Source organism: Neofelis nebulosa, chromosome 3, assembly GCF_028018385.1.
Source record: "Neofelis nebulosa isolate mNeoNeb1 chromosome 3, mNeoNeb1.pri, whole genome shotgun sequence".
NCBI lineage: Eukaryota > Metazoa > Chordata > Mammalia > Carnivora > Felidae > Neofelis > Neofelis nebulosa.
The window spans coordinates 125126273-125142950 of record NC_080784.1 but is presented as its reverse complement, the minus strand read 5'-3'; the positions used below and the strand labels follow the sequence as shown (position 1 = coordinate 125142950).

Here is a 16678-nt window from a genome sequence, read left to right as displayed (position 1 = left end):
TAAGTCCTAAAAAAATATATTAGCAAGTAAAGTGTTATAACATATAAAAAGGATATTACATCATAAACAGATGGAGCGATTCAATATATGCAAAAATTAATTTCATATTCAAAAAGTAATCAATGTAATTTACTAAATAAGAGAGTAAAGAAGAAATGTCATAAATATGCCAATATATGTAAAAAATAATATTCAGTACATATTCCCAATATAAACTCTTAGCAAATAGAAACAGGACTTCTTTAAATGATGAAGACTATTTTTTAATTACTGTTCACATTACACAACATAGTGAAATACTGAAATGTTCTCCCAGAAACAAAATAAAGATGTTCATTCTCACCAGTTTTATTCAACATTTGCTGGCACCAGTGCCAGTCACTAAAACATGATAATCATCTTCATCATTATCATCATCACCCTCAGTGATTGCAAAGTCATTTTCCATAGATTATATGGTTTTGCATGTAAATAATCTGAAGTATACTATAAACTATTAGAATAAATGGGTGAATTTCTCAAAATCAGTGTATATAAGGTCAATGTATGCATTATATATTCTAAATATTAGAACAAATCATTGGAAAATAAATTTTTTTAAAGATACTTATATTTTAGCACTAAAAAAAAAACAAAAAAAAAAAAAAACACAGGAGTTTTAGCTCCAGTAAAAACAGAAAACACATAATCCATCCTGCCTCTCCTGCTGAATCCATCTAAAGACCCTAGAAAGGAGCATCTGGGTAGTTCAGTTGGTCAGGCATCCAACTTGGATTCAGGTCATGATCTCATGGTTCGTGAGTTCAGGCCCCATATCGGGCTCTGTGCTAACAACTCAGAGCCTGGAGCCTGCTTCAAATTCTGTGTCTCCCTCTCTCTCTGCCTCTCCCCTGTTTGCACTCTGTCTCTATCAAAAATGAATAAATGTTAAAATTTTTTTTTCAAAAATAAATAAAAACCCTAGACAGAATACATAGAACAGGTAACTAAAAGCTATGAAAACTAAGTAGGCGACTTCCAGTTCCAGACAAAATGGCATAAGCACATTCTACCCTAATCCTGTAAGTTACAACTAAAATCCTGGATCAAATATAGCTATCAGAAGCCCCTGAAGACCAGAGAAAATAGAGTAGACTAAGATCCTCAGGACTCAAGGGGAAGACCTGACAATTAATTCACTTAACTCCCTAAATTTTTTTTCCTCCTATACATCCTAGCCTAGACACAAGAGTAGCCCACACCCTGGAAATGGCAATTGAAACAGGAAAAAGGAAAGGAAAGGAAAGGAAAGGAAAGGAAAGGAAAGCAAAGCAAAGCAAAGCAAAGCAAAGCAAAGCAAAGCAAAGCAAAGCAAAAGAAAGGAAAGGAAAGCAAAGGAAAGCAAAGAAAAGCAAAGGAAAGCAAAGGGAAAGGGAAAAGGAGAAAAAGAGAAAAGGAAAAAGAAAAGGGAAAGGAAAATAAAAGGGAAGGGAAGGGAAGGGAAGGGAAGAGAAGAGAAGAGAAGAGAAGAGAAGAGAAGAGAAGAGAAGAGAAGAGAAGAGAAAGAAGAAAAGAAAAGAAAAGAAAAGAAAAGAAAAGAAAAGAAAAGAAAAGAAAAGAAAAGAAAAGAAAAGAAAAGAAAAGAAAAGAAAAGAAAACCAGTCTCAAGAAATGCCTGTTCTGTCTAGCCAAAGAACCAGGAAGAAATCCCTGTAGGACTTTTGACTATAGTCATCCTACTCCATAGAAACACTGCTAAAAAGTTTGCACCCTGCTCCTCCACCACCAGGTGTTGTGGACACTATGGAGCAGAGCCTTATTAACCATGTATGTGCTGTACTAATGAAGTGCACTGTCCCACTCCCCACCTGATGATGCAGAAACTACAGGGCAGAGCCTTGACCCAATTCTACTCTATACTAAGCATGACAACAAAAAGGTAGCACCTTACCTCCTTCCAGCTAGAGAGTGTCAGGAGAGGAGTAGATTATAGAAAAGAGGAAGCTGAAGAAAGGAATTATTTATATCTGTATATGAAGTTTTTGGTATACCTCCAACTGGCTCATGGGTGAAACCAGAATCAAATTAACAAAGTAAAAGCTCTGAGAACTGAAATGTCATGTGAAATACTGTCCAAGTTTCAAACTGGCCACTGGGTAGCATACAAACAAGATAGAACAAAATAGCAGTGCAAAGATTTTAAGTACTAAATTGACATTTGAACTACAGCCCACAAAAATGGTCCAGGATGTGTGCCCTAAACCCAAATAAATTGACTATCTGTTAAAATAGATTTAAGTAGGAACCAGAATTTCATAACATAATACTGCAAATGTCCGGGACACAATCCAACATTACTCATCGTATGAAGGAAAAGAAAATCTCAACTCAAATGAGAAAAAATAATCAAGAAGAGGACAACACCAAAATGAAACAAATGCTGGAATTATCTGACAAGGACCTAAAAACAGACATCATACAAAAGTACCAACAAGCAATTATAACAGTCTTAAACAAATGGAAAATTAAAAATTCTTAGTATCTAGAGTATACAAAGAAAAACTAAATGACAACTTTAGAATGGAAAATACAATTAACAATTTTTTTTAATTTCACTAGATGAGCTAAATGGCAGAACGGAGATGACAAAAGAAAGAATCAGTCAACTTAAAGATAGATCAGTAGAAAATATCCAAATGAGAATAGCCAGGAAAGAGATTTTAAAAGAATTAACAGAGCCTTAGGGATCTGTGGGAAAATACCAAAAAGTCTAAAATTTATATTGATTCAAAAGGAAAGAAGAAAGAGTATAGGGTTAAAATGCATATATATTTGAAGAAATAATGGCTAAAAAATTCCCCCAATTTGACAAAAGATATAAACCCCACAGATTCAACAACCTCAGACAAGACAAACCTAAGTAAATCTATACCCAGAAACATCAAAATCAAATTGCTGAGAAGTAAAACAAACCAAAACAAAAATCTTGAAATAAATCAGAGAGAAATATATACATTACCGTCAGGGGAACATCAATTCAAATAAGAACTGATTTTTCTCATCTGAAAGTCATCCATCTCATTTCCTTTCTGTTCCTCAAATACATCAAGTCTTTTCCTCCTCAGGGCTCTGGTGCTATAAGCTCCTCCTGTCTGAATCAACCTTACTTAGCCTCTTCTCACCATTGGTTTCTCATTTAGAATCTTAATGCCATTTTATCAGGGAAAACTTCTGGGAGCATCAACCCACCCCATATCTCTGTCATTTCTCTCTTTCACAGAACTTGTATATTTCCTTCCTGACTCATAACAGCAACAGAAAAAAAAAGTCATGTTTATTTAATTTTTTTTACTTATGGCCTCCTTTCCCCTCTGCACTAAAATAGTATTTCTATGAAGACTAAGATTTTGCATGTCTTTCCCACCACTATGTTCCTAGCACCTAGAACTGTACATGTTAAACCCTAGTAAGCATATGCTAAATGAATGAATGAATGAACGAATAAAAGAACAACTGGATAAGTGCTTGAAATTAAACTAATTAGAAAGAAAGGGAGAGCTAATATTGAGTAAAACTTAGTATAAATTAATTATAGGACATTCTAACTCAGTTTTCAAACATGTAATTGTTTTAACATTGTCTGAGAACTTTAAAAAATATAGATACATGAACCCCACTCCACAACAATTAATAATTAATTATTATTATTAATTCATAATATCTAGAAACGAGAACTTGACATGGACATTTTTTTAAAGCTCTCTAGCTGATTCTACGAAGCTTTCCAAGCCAGGACTGAAAAACACTGGTCTTACTAGTTGGCATATAATTTTGGATCTACTAGCAAATGAAGAAATCTAGTTATAATAATGATCCAACAATTGTAAAGAGGAAAGGGGTACCTTTATAATAAAGTTTGAAAGACCTATTAGCTTCCAATAATAACTGTTTTGGCAAAATAAATTCACACTAGTATGTACCTTCCAAGAATATTGGCAACACAACAGATATTTTTAAATGATGTTAAAAATAACCTTCATCCTAAGAGAATTTGAGCAATTTAAGCTTCAGTGAAAATCCAGATAGTCATGACAAAAACAGAAACACAAAATGAAAGAGAATAAATAGCTGCCCTGGGAAGTTAACAAATTTGTCTTTTCTTCTTCATCTCTCTCATCCACTAAATTAATTAACTTTAAGAGCCCACTGAAAGTTTACTTCCTTCAAAAATTTTGTCTGCCTAACTTCATCACTTGAGTTGTGTTTTACCACACTTACATACTATCTGTCTGTAATTAGAGCAAATGAAGAAGTTACAAAAATTAATTGTATTTGGATGCATTAAAATAAAAAAAATACCAATTAGAATCTAAGTGGAAATGTCAGACAGGCAGTTGAACATATATCTGAGGTCAAGGCAGACATAAGTGACCCACTGTGTCCTTGAATTATAGAACAGCTTCTACTCTTTGATATTTGTAATGATGGGACTATAGTTTTAAACTCTCAATTAAGATTATAATGCATATAAAAGGTAATTCCAAGTGTTTACTATTCTCAAGCATGACTAATATTGGACCATAAACCTACACATGATGGATTAAATAATAATCCTCATTCAATATAGGGGCATCATCGTGTTTTTAAATGTAACAAATACCAGACAGAATCAATGGATTTCAAATTTTAAAACGTTTAGTGCATACACAAACCCCAAATTTTTCTATACAATTTCATGCTAAGTTTGAAATTTAAGTCTGAATATTTTAAATTTAATAGGCAAATTTAAATGAACAAGTTGAACACAAATTTTAACATTTACAATAATATAATTTTTAGGTTTGCTTCCTGATTTGTGTTTATTTTAATCAAAAATAACAAAATTATAATTGCAAATCCTGAGGATATTGAAGCTCAAATCAACTATACTTTAGAACAGTTACTAAAAATAAATCCCCCAAATTTATAACAGTTATAACATCTGGATCTACACATGAAAGATAATTCATTGAAATGATTTATCTAAACCTAAATATAAATAATAATTGATACCAACAAACAAGAAAACCTCCCCCTATATGGTTATTTTCACAGTAATCTCTATCTGAGAGCAAATTCTTATCTCAAGCTAAACTGATGCTCATCATATATTCCTTGAAATTATATTTAGGGCAAACACAACTAAACTGATGATTCTCTGAAGCCCAATTAGAGCCACTGAAATGGTGGTTCGCCAACCCTATGGAAAAAAATTAGCACCCTATACTAAGTTAAAGAAAGTAAAATGGGATAGGTTACCAAGATAATAAAGTGCTAGGTCAAGTAAGGATTTTGTAAGTAGAACAAATTGAGAAAATCTGAACACACAATGAACACTGGAAAACAATGACTTTCATATATTCTATTTCTATGTAAAATTAACTTATTTCACCCAACTAAGAAAAATTCAAAACGTAGTGATTGAAAAGTTTAGATACATGGCAGCATTTGAAAATAAATAAAATAAATTTAATATTTATAAAGTATATTCTAGGGTGCCTGGCAGGCTCAGTCAATGGAGTACGCAACTCTTGGTCTCAGCATCATGAGTTCAAGTCTCACGTTAGGCATGAAGCCTACTTAAAAAAAAAAATTGTTAAACAATAAACGTTTAAAAAATAAAGTAAATAAAATTATATTCATACAAACTATATTGATACAGAGGATAAAATAACCTCCAATTGCCTTGGCATTCAGAAAACATAGGCACAAAAACACAACTAAACTACATGCAAGGTATAACATAAAAGATAAGTACATTTTCTCACCTTTCTCTTTTTTCAACTTTAATGCAGACAATACCAAATGTTTCTTTTAGACTATGTATCAATTTGATAAGGATTTCATTTCCTTTTTAGGTTCATTAGATTTTTCATAATTACATTATTCTTCCCTTGAGGTAAGTACTGCTCATAAGAGAAAAGAGAATCTTCTCATTTATATTCTTCCTTAGGGGCGCCTGGGTGGCGCAGTCGGTTAAGCGTCCGACTTCAGCCAGGTCACGATCTCGCGGTCCGTGAGTTCGAGCCCCGCGTCAGGCTCTGGGCTGATGGCTCAGAGCCTGGAGCCTGTTTCTGATTCTGTGTCTCCCTCTCTCTCTGCCCCTCCCCCGTTCATGCTCTGTCTCTCTCTGTCCCAAAAATAAATTAAAAAAAAAAACGTTGAAAAAAAAAAAAAAAAAAAAAATTATATTCTTCCTTAAATGTCAAACTATATGCTGAGAACCTAGTATGTACCCAGTATGATACAAAACCAGGAAGGACAACAATGAAACAATATCTACCTTTAAGAAATTAATAATCTGTTTAAAGTTAAGACAAATGAAAACCAACCTCATAGCAATGGTCTTAAATAAATGTGTGACACTGGTCCAAATTAAAATAAAGATTTTAAAAAAGTATTCTTGACTAATGATATTCATAAAAGGCTTACTATAAAGAAGACTGAGAAAAAAATTACCAACCTCCTATTTTATGTCCATATTTTCTGTCAAAAAATAGCTTTCCTACTGAAACTAAAAATTTGTATATTGGTTTATAAGAATAGATTTCAAAATGCTTAAAAGTAATTATCAGAGATAATCAGTATGTTCCAAATAAAGTTAAATCTGCAACTCCTGATGAATTCTATCTCGTGATATTGAGAGACCCTGCAGATAAAATAGTGTGTATTATTAATGCATTCAGGAGAACTCTAGAGATATCACAAAGTGATGATGTGTCATTCCTTCCACATACACACACAAAAAGTTGATCACATGCTGATCCATAGAGAAAGGCTTTGCATTTTTAATATTTTGAAATAATTGAGTATATTCTATTTTTCATAATGGAAGCAAGTTTAAAATAATAACAAATAATTAGAAATTAGTACTCTTCTAAACAGATCAAATTTAAATATGACTTAATACTTTAAGCTAAGTGAAAATTAAAAATATAAAATGTGTGGCATATAACTAAGCAGTATATGAAGGAAATGTATTGCCTATATATATATATATATATATATATATATATATATATATATAATCAAAAAGTAACTGAAAATCACTGAGCTTCCATTGCAAGACACTAGAAAAAGAAATACAAATCAAACCTAAGGAAAGCACAAAGAAAAATTATAAAGATAATCAATGAAATAGAAAATACAGAGAACAGGGGCGCCTGGGTGGCGCAGTCGGTTAAGCGTCCGACTTCAGCCAGGTCACGATCTCGCGGTCCGGGAGTTCGAGCCCCGCGTCAGGCTCTGGGCTGATGGCTCGGAGCCTGGAGCCTGTTTCCGATTCTGTGTCTCCCTCTCTCTCTGCCCCTCCCCCGTTCATGCTCTGTCTCTCTCTGTCCCAAAAATAAAAATAAAGAACGTTGAAAAAAAAAAATTAAAAAAAAAAAAAAAAAAAAAAGAAAATACAGAGAACAGAGTATTAGAACAGAGAAAATCAACAGTCAGAAGTTTTTCTTTAAAAAAATGATTACAAATATTGATAAACCTTTAATAGGATTTATTACAGGAAAAAAGGAAGGAAGTGAGAGGGGAAAATACAAATTACCAATATCAAGGGGAAAGGAAGGAGCATCATTATAAATCCTACAGATAAAAAAGAAGACAATATTATGATTAAGCAAATATATTTGACAATATGGAAGAAATGGATATATTTCTCTAAAAGTTGAATTAATAAAAGTAACCAAAAGAAGAAATATAAAATATACATAGTTCAAAATCTATTAAGGTGTTTAAAAATAGGATTATTATTATTCAGGTATGTCAAGGTAAACAGATTGAGAGCCGACCACCATTGAAAACAAAGTCTGTTATACTCACAGATCCCAATTCCACAGGAGGTCACACAGAGAAGCACCAAGGTTGGTGGGGAGGCAGGAAGGGGAAAATATGGATGAGAGTTTTTACTGTGGTTTCCACTAGAAGGAATGGTGACAAAGGATATGCAGGTTTAGGATTGGCTAGTTTGAGTAATTTCAGAAGGCTCAGGGGCTTAGGGGGCTGTCCCTTATTGTCTGGTACCTGTCCCTGGGTGATTAAAGCAGGAGAATAATGGCCCCTATTGGCCTCCATAAAGAAGGCTGTTGGTGGTGAGCTCTGGATTGGTTAGTTTGCATAAGAAAGGAAATTTGGAGGAGAGTCATTCTGGGCTAATCCTGGAAGGGGCAGTTTCTCCAAGGTCAACCAGACCCCAGAGGCCAAATCATCAGAAACACAGGGTTAACAGATAAGGGAATTGAATCCTTTCTTTAAAACCTTCCCACAAGTAAAATCTCAGGTCTAGAAGGCTTTAACAGGGAATCCTTACAAACATTTAAGAAAGAGTAAGTCAATCTTGCAAAAAATAAACTATTCTCTCTTTGAGAGACTAGGAAGAAAAAGAACACTTACTCTCTTTGAAGAATCCAGTATAACCTTGACTCAAAATCCTTAAGGTCATTACAAGAAATTGTCTTCCCTGCCAATAATTCTTTCACCAATACTGCCAGCCTTAGACTTAGAGAATGGCTTATTTACTGTTATGGTATTCTAGACATTATTTATGATCAAGGAACTCATTTCGCAGTAAAAGAAATGTAGCATCGGGCTTGTGCTCACACAATTCACTAGGTCTAACATACTCTCAGCACTTAAAATCATCTGACCTAAAAGAACATCAGAAGGGCTTGTTGAAAACTCAATTAAGGTACCTGCCAGTTGAGAGACAAGACCTTGAGAGGACAGGATTTAAGCACACATGGTGGGGGTGCCGGGGTGGCTCAGTCGGTTGAGCGTCCTACTTCGGCTCAGGTCGTGATCTCGCGGTTTCTGCGTTTGAGCCCCGAGTCGGGCTGTGTACTGACAGCTCAGAGCCTGGAGCCTGCTTCAGATTCTGCATCTCCTTTATTCTTTGCCCCTCCCCCGCTTGTGCTCTATCTCTCTCTGTCTCTCAAAAATAAATGTTAAAAAAAATTTTTTTAACATACATGGTGCTAAGATACAATATATATCAAGTACCTCTTCTCATTATTTCACTAATAACATGCAAAATGTTTGCCTCCTGTCTCCATAACTTTGAGCTCTACTTATTTATAAGTCTTGCTTCTCAAGAGAGGAATGTTTCCATTAGAGATACAACTGTGATTGTACAAGTTGAAAGCTCAGTGTCAACTAGCATTTGCGGATACTGATGCTACTGAAACGAGGTAGAGTTTACTGACTGGAGTGATTTGTCACAATTAACAAATGGAATCTGGGTTGCTAATACACAGTGAGGACAGGAAAAACTTTATCAGGGCATTCTCTGCAATTCTTCTAATACTTCTATCTCCAATGTAAGATTGTTAGAAAGCACATCAAGCAAAAAAAGGAAGAGTCGTTAAGGATTCACATCCTTCAAAAATGAAAGTTTGGTCTTCTATTAGGTAAAGAACCCTAAACAACTGACACTCTTCTTGAGAGCAAAGGAAAAAGGCAGAGAGTAATAGAAGGAAGACAGAAGTATCATCTACAGCCTTGGACTATTTAAAAAATAAGGACTGTGGCAGGTCTTCAGATAAATCTCCTTCTCTCTCTCCTCTTCTCTCCCTTGTATGTGTCTATGTGTTAACTATTTTAATCTTCCTTCTTCTCTTTCTCCTTTTTATTTTCTAAAAGTTTTATAAGTTAACAAAGTATGATTTAGTATTTATGTAACAATCAAACTGCACATTAACACTGTATAACAGCATTTAGATAACAAAATATTTAGATGGACTATGACTAAATTTGGCCAAAAATGAAGATAAACACAGTTGGAAACTTGTATCTCCTCATGTTGGAGAGTGAGGAAACTTATGTTATACAAAGCATAGTTGTTCGTATTAGGCAGAAACACAGAGTTGTTTGGAATATCATGTGGAAATTCAAACATGAGTAGAAAGACACATATGGATGCTAAGTGGTCTAAGGGGTGAAAGGTACCAGATTTTAAGCAATTTATTATCCCAGCTCAAAACCTGAGAATCTTCAAACCATATTTGTGCTTTGTCAGATGGCTCTTTGCTGGTTTTGCCAACAGGAGGTACTAGAGGATACTGGAAAGGCTGACGAAAGAAGGGATTTCTTCCTATGCATCTGCTTCTTCATTTGAAAGCAATTTCTTCCTATAGTAGCAACTGAATTTACATAGCTACAATTTTTCCTACAAGTTCCTGCTTTGGTTTTCCTTATGTCATTCTGTACCCCCTCAAACTTTATAATGTAAGTACTTCTTCCCATTATCTCCTTTCTTTATCCTCCTCTTAGCTCTGACTCTTCCCTTTACCCTCTTTTTCTATTTTTCTATGTCATTTTAACTTATATAAACCTGTTACAGTTTTCCATATCTGTTCCCTATGTACTTGTGACAATGATATAAAACTTACTTAGTAACTACATTTTAAACTTATGTGATGGAAAAATACCTTTTCCCTTAGACATCTATAATAATTTGTATAATAATACAAAGGGACTACTGTTTGTCCCTAAAAGTGCCAACAGAAGGACAATTAGTACACACTTTTGTATATAATGATGACCATGTACCTAAAAGTTTAATGTTTTCAATTGGTCAAAAGATGTCTGTGATAACCATGTCAGTAAGATATCTGTAAATGAATCCAGCATTTCAAGCTATAGCTTTTTTCATCAGTGGAGGTAATTTTGAAAAGAGATATGAGTTCCTAAATATTTAAACACACTGAAACAAGGTTTACTCCTCATGAATATATGCATCCTAAGTAAGATAATTAGAAATTTGAAGTCAATTTCTAAATGCCATAATGCCATGTTTCATTAGTCATGAATTTATTATAAAGAGGTCTTAATGGTATTAATGCCATCATTGTTATACCATTTGTAGGGTTGCACATGTGGTTATATTGGCTTCAAGGACTTAAATGATGGAGTTATAGTCTTGACTAAACATTTCCATATCACCGTTAACATACTTCCTCTTGTTTAATAACCAAATAAGCTGTAAAACAATGACTGGTTGATATAAAATGTAGGAATCATATTGGGATGGATGCCACAAATGTCACAAAATTTAAACCTCCGAAAATATATAAAATATGAGTCATTTTTCTGTTCATTTTATTTTTTTGTTAATTTTTTTAATGTTTATTTTTCAGAGAGAGAGAGAGACAGAGATAGAGTGTAAGCAAGGGAGGGAGGGCAGAGAAAGAGAGACACAGAATCCAAAGCAGGCTCCAGGCTCTGTGTTGGAGCTCAGAGCGAGGCTCGAACCCACAAACGGTGAGACCATGACCCCAGCCGAAGTTGGGAGCTTAACCGACTGAGCCACCCAGGCACCCCTCTGTTGTTCATTTTATTTATTTATTAAGTAGGCTGCAACGCAGGGCTTGAACTCATGACCCTGAGATTAAGACCTGAATCAAGATGCACCCATGCACCGGAGCCACCCAGCAACCCAACTATTGTTCATTTTAAATAATCGTGACACCTTCAAAGTTAGGACAGATTTCATTCTCAAAACACATGAGTGTGCAAAAATTTTTTAGCAACTGAAGAGTAAAGATAAAATCCTTTCTTTATGAAGCTATTATTTACTTCTGAGATCTATGTAGGGCAATCAAAAATAGCTAAAACTATAGAAAAGCATTCTTCTCACAATCTGTGTAAGTACTGGTAGGTAACTGCACCCAATCAAAACGCAGGCCACTAGAATCTGGCTTATGCCAGCGAATCTGGCTCGGCAGTTGTCTTCGCTATCCTTTCTCTGCTTTGATGAAGATGACAGCCAGCAGCACTTGTTCTTGCTGTTTGCATATCAAACCCATTTTCTGAACTAATGAAGTTACACAATTAAGTGAAAGTTATAAAGACTTCAAAATGTAATGTAACTCAAGGAAGTATCTAAGCGTACTCTGACCAACTCACTTTCCATGATTTCAGAAATCATGTGCCTAAAATCCTTTACTTACATTAATGGGCCTATATTCAGAAAATTCATTTTCATGTGCTTTCCTTCACCAATGGTTAGGTGAATGATAAGATACCAATAAGCAAACTAACCAACAAAATAAAGTCTAAAAACTATGCAAAAATTAAAACACTTTCTATATCCATTCCAATGAGAAATTATAAAACAGCCTGAGAGTAATACAGATTTAGTCAGAAGAACTTTAATTCTTGTGAAATAGTTCAGCTGAAATCACTTCTGATATATTTTTACTATCTTTAGGGTCCCACGGGTCTGATTTTACTTGTGAGTTCCTGAAACACTAGCACCAGCTAGGCTATGCCTCCTCTTCAGAGGGCTAAATCCCAGCAACTAAAGGTCTCTCCGAGTTTTCAAGTTTTAATAATTCTACCCATTCCCTTTGTCCCCCAAGGCCTAAACATGGTGGCACTGATTGCCTGTGTTACTATGTCCAAGATACTTTAGCATTCCCTCTTTGTCTTTTTAGTTCTCCAATATACACGATTCCTTATATTCTCTATCTCAAAATAACTAGTGAGGTTCAATGTTCTGACCAGGGCCTGACTGATATAGCCCCTCTCTGCCTAAATACACATTTATAACTTTTCTATCTGCAGCAGCCACCCAGTGTGAGGGAAAGAGGGTGTTACTCTAGCACATTTCCAGACTCTCAGATATTAAGAGGAATTCATGCTTTATCATCTCTTGGATTTCTTTTTTAATACCTTTTTATTTATTTATTCATTCTGAGTGAGAGAAAGAGCGAGGAGACATGGTGGGGGGGGGGGGGAGGGCGGTGCAGAGAGACAGAGGAGAGAGAGAATTCCAAGCAGGCTCCATGCTGTGCTGTTAGCGCAGAGCCCAGTGAGGGGCTGCAACCTGTAAAATCATGACCTGAGCCAAAATCAAGAGTCAGAGGCTTAGCTGACTGAACTACCCAGGTGCCCCTCATCTCTGGGATTTCTTAACTTCAGTCTCCATTTATCCACCATTACTACCCAACACTCAATCTTACCAGAGTTCACAAAGAATGTGGAGGAGCATAAAACAAGCCTCACATTCAAATATCAACTCCAATGCTCTGCTGTCTTTCTCGATTCTTGCATATTCTTCCAATTCAGGAGAGGCTTTCTCATTCAGTATAGCAAGAAGCTTCCCTTATTCTACAACTTTCCTATTATCTTTCCTGTAGTAAAATTATTGGATTTCTGCTATCACCATGAGGAGAATATGCCCCAGCTATCCTGCTGGTCCCAGTCAAATGGCAGCATGCAGTAGACTTTCCCCCAGAAAACCTGCAGCCTGAATTAAGCTTCCCTACCTGAACTGCAAACTTGCACGTAATAAATGTCTTTCATGTTATGCTACTAAGATTTTGAGTTTATTATTCAGAAATAGCTAATTAATACAGAAGTTGGAACTCTTGGCCAACCTCTAGTTCTAGAATATTTAAAGGAAAGTTGAAATTAGGAAACACTTTAGAAATAACGTAGAAACTTCTTTTCATTTTATTAAGCCATGGCCCCCACAATTGCTGTCTCTGAAGTAAACTTCAAGAAATGTTTCCTAAGTCAAAAACTCAACATTTATTCCCTTTTCATTCCTGACATAGTAATACCATGCAAGACAGAGGTGCCTCAGGTGGAAGAAGGCGAATTTCACTTTCAAAAAAGTGTTAAAAAGAAAAAGACATTACCATATTTCAATATATACTCTTCATTAATATTACAGAATGATGAAAAGAGAGCATAGGCTTTGGAATAGGACTGACTTAGCTTTGAGCCATAACCCTGACGTTTACAATCTTTATAACTAACTTATTCATAGGTTACTAACGCAATGAAATAAGTGTTAGAAGCAATAATACACTTACTTCTTACTTTGATCCTATTGGGCTATCCCTATTTAATTTACTATCCTTATTTAATGTTTGAGGAAACTGAGATTTAAAGAAGTTGCCTAAGCTCATTCATCTACAAGGGGGAGTAAAAATTTTTAAAAGCATTTCTCTGATTCCAAAGCTTTTGCTCTTAAACTTTAACCTGTTTAGGGATTGGAATCAAAATATTTAACAACTTAAATTATTATAAATTAAAAAATATATAAATCACAATTTATTTTTAATATTCTCTTCATTCTCAACTCTCTGTATTCTAGGTCTGTTTTTCAAGTAATTAAAGCTATAGTGCAAACTGCTCACCAAATAATTCTAATAAATTCAGGTCATTTCTTAATTTTTAGAAAAAGTTGCTCTAATTTTTTGTGACTTTTGATACCAGTTGTCATTAGGCAAAGGATGCCCCTTTATGAGGCATGAAGAGATCTAAGAAAGTATATCAAATTCTTCCAATGACTTTCCCACTAAATGATAATCATAGTTAATTTTTAGTCTCTCAATAACTAGAGGAAAGTTATTAACTTCAATATCGTTCATAATACTGAATTCTCTATCAGCTTCTGGAAGACAGAAATTACATTAAAAAAAAAAAACTTCTATTCCTTATAATAATGTCTGAGATCTTTACAGTCTCATCTCTTTTGTTTTAAATCATAAAAGTAATTTATTATACTGTCATATTTATGTCACGTAAGCCTAATTCTTTAAGCCAGAGAAGAGTAGCGCAAAAAGACTGAACTCTATTACTAAACTGCCTCCGTTTGAATTCTGACTCTGTCATTTAAACTTTAAACTTGTGCCTCAGTTTCCTCATTTTTCAAAATGACCATAATTATAGTACTCAAATGAGTTACTATACATTTGGAATGGTGCCTAGTACAGAAGAAGCATTAGCCCTTATTTTTATTAATAAAATTAATTTAGTTAACATCTGTGACAGATTTCTGTTGTTGTTGTTGTTGTTGTTGTTGTTGTTGTTTTTAACAATCCATGTCATTAAATGAATATAAAATGTAACAGATTCTCAGTGGTGATTCCCCTAACATACACTCAAAACCAAAAAGTCCAACACTGGTAACTTCTCACAAATCCTCTGGTGATTTCACTCTGCATTTCACTCCTGCATAGTTTTTTGCCCTTTGGAGCTGTAACTGTATTAATGACTCTTCTTTGAGAGGACCCACTATGAGAGAGTCTTAGGCTTTGTTTCATTCCCTAGAGGCCTCTAAGGCTGTAACAATTAAAATTCAAAGTCATCTAGTTGTTTGGCAAATGTCCTCAGGGTAAAAGTGAACTTCACTGCCACTCTGGGTCCCTCCTAAATTTAGCCTTTAGCCTGTGTACTCATTTCTTTCTAATTCTTGGAAGCACTCATGAAAACATTCTGTTTCTATTTTACCTAGAATTTTGCTTGTTTGCAGAGAATAGGTCAGTCCAGGAACCAGTACATCATAATGCTATTCCAAACACATACTCACCATTAACTCATGAGTACTATTTTTATTTTTATTATTATTTTAAAATAATACATTCACAGCATAATAAAAATCAAATCATAGATGAGTCTAAAATAAACAGTAAAATTGTCCTCCTTGACCTCTCCCTATTCTATTCCCAGAAATAATTTAACAGTAATTGGGTTTCTTAGAGGTTGGGATTTTTTATTATTATTTACCATTACAAACTTAATATAAGGACTTATACTGAAATTTGTCAACTTTTGACATCTGTTGACTCTGCACAGAAATTTAGCATATTTTACTGCCTCCCAAACTTTTACCTCTTTCTTTTATTATTATTGATATTAAGTTTTCTCATATTTACATTTTATATTATAACTAAGATCTCTGCAATTCGTATAGATTGATCTAAAACCAATCAGTATTAAAACAGAAATTAGAATATCATATTTATTGCTTATCAAACCAACTAGTGTGGCCAAACACAAAAAGAAGCAAATAAAATTCTGTCCCCAAATCCCTGACTCTTGAAGATGACCCATGAATGAGCTAAAAATGCCTTCTTTATTAATTTGTTTTCACTTTATTTCATCCAGGAATTGCTTAGTTTCTATTCTTCTCTAGGTTTATATCACTCTTCTCTCATTTCTCTCCTTATATTTTGCTGGAACATCTTTATACATGGAAATGTAGAGGTACTACAATTTCCAGGCTCTTGTGTGTCAGAAAATTATTTTCTTGATTCATTTAATTGGATTTATATTGGATAAAGTCAGAATTCTACATCCAAAATTATTTCCTCTCAGAAATCCATCATTTTCTAGCTCTGAAATAGTGCTAATACTACTGGGATAGTGTTTGATATCAGTATGTTTCTCATCCCTCTGTAGGTGACCCACTTACTTTTCTCTGTGGAAGATTCCAAGGTATTTTATTTCTAGTCTTCTGAAAATGCAAAACCATGTGAAAGGGATTTTTGACTTCTAAAATTCATCCTTCCTGGTATTTTGTTGACTTCTTCTTATTGAAGACTTGTGTCTTTATTCAGCTTAGGAAAACCTTCTGTTGTTGTTTTGTTTGTTTGTTTGTTTGTTTTGTTTTGTTTTGTTTTTTTACCATCAAATGGTCCTAACTACTATCTTAGCATTCCACTTTTGGAATGCCTAATAAACAGATGTTTGGTTTGTTTATAGCTTCCATTTATCATATATTCACTCTGTCTTTTTATATTAAACTAATATTATGTTGTAGTTAAAAATAACTTATTTTACTGCGACCATGTAAAAAGAAAAGAGATATATGTTCATGCTTTTCATATGAAAGCAGAAGCCTGAGTTTTTAAATATTTTTATGTGAAAC

General features: G+C 34.2%; 1 protein-coding gene across 3 annotated transcripts in view; it reads right to left on the bottom strand.

The window, feature by feature from the left end:
• Positions 1–16678, bottom strand: part of STPG2 (sperm tail PG-rich repeat containing 2) — a 549964-nt gene that overhangs the window by 366935 nt on the left and 166351 nt on the right. The window lies entirely within an intron of this gene.